Source organism: Schistocerca piceifrons, chromosome 9 (assembly GCF_021461385.2).
Source record: "Schistocerca piceifrons isolate TAMUIC-IGC-003096 chromosome 9, iqSchPice1.1, whole genome shotgun sequence".
NCBI classification, from domain to species: domain Eukaryota; kingdom Metazoa; phylum Arthropoda; class Insecta; order Orthoptera; family Acrididae; genus Schistocerca; species Schistocerca piceifrons.
The window spans coordinates 170,431,996-170,437,311 of NC_060146.1; positions in this window are offsets into that span (position 1 = coordinate 170,431,996).

Here is a 5,316-nt window from a genome sequence, read left to right on the forward strand (position 1 = left end):
ATTCTGCTGGGAACGGCATACCACAGAATTACAGAACCACTAAGCAAGTCTGTAGTTGGCAGAATGAGATTTTCACTCTGCAGCGGAGTGTGCGCTGATATGAAACTTCCTGGCAGATTAAAACTGTGTACCGAACCGAGACTCGAACTCGGGACCTTTGGCTTTCGCGAGCAAGTGCTCTACCAACTGAGCTACCCAAGCACGACTCACGACCCGTCCTCACAGCTTTACTTCTGCCAGTACCTCGTCTCCTACTTTCCAAACTTAACAGAAGCTCTCCTGCGAACCAGGAGTTTTAATCTGCCAGGAAGTTTAAAGTCTGTAGTTGCAGAAAGAGAATGATGTCAGATGTAGGAGATTTAAATATAAAAAAAACTTGCATACTTTGTTTACTTTAATTCTGGGGTAACTCATCAAAACGAGTAAAGTTTTTAACGTGTAACAGCGTGTGATAAGAATCATTTGTGGTGTAAATTCGAGAGCATTATGCAGAAACGTGTTCAAGGAACTTTGTATTCTAACCACTGCTTCTCAGTGTATTATTCCCAAATAAAATTTGTTGCAAGTAATATATGTCTACTTCCAACCAATAGCTCAATACATGGTATCAATATTAGGAATAAGAACAATCTGTAAAGACCTGAAATCACTTACCTTGGTCCAAAAATGAACACACATTTTCAATAAATTGCCACCAACCACTAAAAACTTGGTTTCAGATAAAGCACAGCTTAAACAGAGTTTGAAAGACTTTTTGATAGGCAACTCCTTCAACTCTATAGATGAATATCTCAACAGGGACTATTAGACCAGCTTAAGTAAAAATGTCTGTTAGATTTTAATTTTGGCAACATTTGATCACAACAGTAACATTAGGTATTTTGTGTATGAAAAATTTATTAAAAGTGCTTAACAATACTTATTCTGACAGTGTATTAATTCTGTAGGTATTAGCTGTTCCCGTTTTCTGTAATGTATTAACCTGTTTTGACACTCTCCTGAGAAATGATCAGGGTAGTTCAATTGTTTTATATTTTTTATGTTATAATTTCTGACATGTTCCACACCCACGAGAATAATCTCATTTTAGGATCTGTGGAACGAAAACTGAATCTAGTGTATGTAATCTTTGCGAGCTATAGTTTCAGAAATACAATTGCACAGACTGAATACACACTTTATATATTGACATACTACTGCAACGTGAATATCGCACTTTTTTACGTTGCTGACTTATTTTAGAATACTGTACGCAATAATTTAGAAAACTTGCAGTATATAAGGCTCTTAGAGACTCTTATGATTGCAAATCTATTATTATGCATTGCTTTCACTAGGCCTGTGTCATTTGCAATAATAATAGTACTTTTCAATGAGTTTGATCGATTATGTGTCATTTAGTGAATAACATGAGGAGTTATCCTGTACTTCCTAAAATTATGCTTCAGGACAATTTAAATGTGGAAATATTCAATTTGAGGGTGTGATGTGACTTACAACAGTAGTAGGTTTAATTAGTTACATTCAGTCAATCTATCCGCTTGCTTGTTGTTGTTGTTGTGGTCTTCAGTCGTGAGACTGGTTTGATGCAGCTCTCCATGCCACTCTATCCTGTCCAAGCTTCTTCATCTCCCAGTACGTACTGCAACCTACATCCTTCTGAATCTGCTTAGTGTATTCATCTCTTGCTTTCCCTCTACGATTTTTACCCTCCACGCTGCCCTCCAATACTAAATTGGTGATCCCTTGATGCCTCAGAACATGTCCTACCAACCGATCCCTTCTTCTAGTCAAGTTGTGCCACAAACTCCTCTTCTCCCCAATCCTATTCAGTACCTCCTCATTAGTTATGTGATCTACCCATCTAATCTTTAGCATCCTTCTGTAGCACCACATTTCGAAAGCTTCTATTCTCTTCTTGTCCAAACTATTTATCGTCCATGTTTCACTTCCATACATGGCTACACTCCATACAAATACTTTCAGAAACGACTTCCTGACATTTAAATCTATACTCGATGTTAACAAATTTCTCTTCTCCAGAAACGCTTTCCTTGCCATTGCCAGTCTACATTTTATATCCTCACTACTTCGACCATCATCAGTTATTTGGCTCCCCAAATAGCAAAACTCCTTTACTACTTTAAGTGTCTCATTTCCTAATCTAATTCCCTCAGCATCACACGACTTAATTCGATACATTCCAATATCCTCGTTTTGGTTGTGTCTTATATCCTCCTTTCAAGACACTGTCCATTCCATTCAACTGCTCTTCCAAGTCCTTTGCTGTCTCTGACAGAATTACAATGTCATCGGCGAACCTCTAAGTTTTTATTTCTTCTCCCTGGATTTTAATACCTACTCCGAATTTTTCTTTTGTTTCCTTTACTGCTTGCTCAATATACAGATTGAATAACATCGGGGAGAGGCTACAACCCTGTCTTACTCCCTTCCCAACCACTGCTTCCCTTTCATGCCCCTCGACTCTTATAACTGCCATCTGGTTTCTGTACAAATTGTAAATAGCCTTTCGCTCCCTGTATTTTACCCCTGCCACCTTCAGAATTTGAAAGAGAGTATTCCAGTCAACACTTTCAAAAGCTTTCTCTAAGTCTACAAATTCTAGAAACGGAGATTTGCCTTTTCTTAATCTAGCTTCTAAAATAAGCCTTAGGGTCAGTATTGCCTCATGTGTTCCAACATTTCTACGGAACCCAAACTGATCTTCCCTGAGGTCGGCTTCTACCAGTTTTTCTATTCGTCTGTAAAGAATTCGTGTTAGTATTTTGCAGCCGTGACTTATTAAACTGATAGTTCGGTATTTTTCACATGTGTGAAAGCCTGCTTTCTTTGGGATTGGAATTATTATATTCTTCTTGAAGTCTGAGGGTATTTCGCCTGTCTCACATATCTTGCTCACCAGATGGTAGAGTTTTGTCAGGACTGGCTCTCCCAAGGCCGTCAGTAGTTCTGATGGAATGTTGTCTATTCCCGGGGCCTTGTTTCGACTCAGGTCTTTCAGTGCTCTGTCAAACTCTTTACGCAGTATCGTATCTCCCATTTCATCTTCATCTGCATCCTCTTCCATTTCCATAATATTGTCCTCAAGTACATCGCCTTTGTATAGACCCTCTATATACTCCTTCCACCTTTCTGCTTTCCCTTCTTTGCTTAGAACTCTGTTTCTATTTGTGCTCTTGATATTCATACAAGTGGTTCCCTTTTCTCCAAAGGTCTCTTTCATTTTCCTGTAGGCAGTATCTATCTTACCCCTAGTGATATAGGCCTCTACATCCTTACATTTGTCCTCTAACCATGCCTGCTTAGCCATTTTGCACTTCCTGTCGATCTCATTTTTGAGACGTTTGTATTCCTTTTTGCCGGCTTCATTTACTGCATTTTTATATTTTATCCTTTCATCAATTAAATTCAATATTTCTTCTGTCACCCAAGAATTTCTACTAGCCCTCGTCTTTTTACCTACTTGATCCTCTGCTGCCTTCACTACTTCATGTCTCAAAGCCACCCATTCTTCTTCTACTGTATTTCTTTCCCCCATCCTTGTCAATTGTTCCCTTATGCTCTCCCTGAAACACTGTACAACCTCTGGTTCTTTCAGTTTATCCAGGTCCCACCTCCTTAAATTCCCACCTTTTTGCAGTTTCTTCAGTTTTAATCTACAGTTCATAACCAATAGATTGTGGTCAGAGTCCACATTTGCCCGTGGAAATGTCTTACAATTTAAAACCTGGTTCCTAAATCTCTGTCTTACCATTATACACTCCTGGAAATTGAAATAAGAACACCGTGAATTCATTGTCCCAGGAAGGGGAAACTTTATTGACACATTCCTGGGGTCAGATACATCACATGATCACACTGACAGAACCACAGGCACATAGACACAGGCAACAGAGCATGCACAATGTCGGCACTAGTACAGTGTATATCCACCTTTCGCAGCAATGCAGGCTGCTATTCTCCCATGGAGACGATCGTAGAGATGCTGGATGTAGTTCTGTGGAACGGCTTGCCATGCCATTTCCACCTGGCGCCTCAGTTGGACCAGCGTTCGTGCTGGACGTGCAGACCGCGTGAGACGACGCTTCATCCAGTCCCAAACATGCTCAATGGGGGACAGATCCGGAGATCTTGCTGGCCAGGGTAGTTGACTTACACCTTCTAGAGCACGTTGGGTGGCACGGGATACATGCGGACGTGCATTGTCCTGTTGGAACAGCAAGTTCCCTTGCCGGTCTAGGAATGGTAGAACGATGGGTTCGATGACGGTTTGGATGTACCGTGCACTATTCAGTGTCCCCTCGACGATCACCAGTAGTGTACTGCCAGTGTAGGTGATCGCTCCCCACACCATGATGCCGGGTGTTGGCCCTGTGTGCCTCGGTCGTATGCAGTCCTGATTGTGGCGCTCACCTGCACGGCGCCAAACACGCATACGACCATCATTGGCACCAAGGCAGAAGCGACTCTCATCGCTGAAGACGACACGTCTCCATTCGTCCCTCCATTCACGCCTGTCGCGACACCACTGGAGGCGGGCTGCACGATGTTGGGGCGTGAGCGGAAGACGGCCTAACGGTGTGCGGGACCGTAGCCCAGCTTCATGGAGACGGTTGCGAATGGTCCTCGCCGATACCCCAGGAGCAACAGTGTCCCTAATTTGCTGGGAAGTGGCGGTGCGGTCCCCTACGGCACTGCGTAGGATCCTACGGTCTTGGCGTGCATCCTTGCGTCGCTGCGGTCCGGTCCCAGGTCGACGGGCACGTGCACCTTCCGCCGACCACTGGCGACAACATCGATGTACTGTGGAGACCTCACGCCCCACGTGTTGAGCAATTCGGCGGTACGTCCACCCGGCCTCCGCATGCCCACTATACGCCCTCGCTCAAAGTCCGTCAACTGCACATACGGTTCACGTCGACGCTGTCGCGGCATGCTACCAGTGTTAAAGACTGCGATGGAGCTCCGTATGCCACGGCAAACTGGCTGACACTGACGGCGGCGGTGCACAAATGCTGCGCAGCTAGCGCCATTCGACGGCCAACACCGCGGTTCCTGGTGTGTCCGCTGTGCCGTGCGTGTGATCATTGCTTGTACAGCCCTCTCGCAGTGTCCGGAGCAAGTATGGTGGGTCTGACACACCGGTGTCAATGTGTTCTTTTTTCCATTTCCAGGAGTGTATATGGTACATGAGGACTGAGGACAGAGGTTCGAGACCATATGGTTGCAAATCACTGAATCTTATGTCCTGATTTTTTAATATGAACCTTTATACAGTTTTAATATGAACCTTTA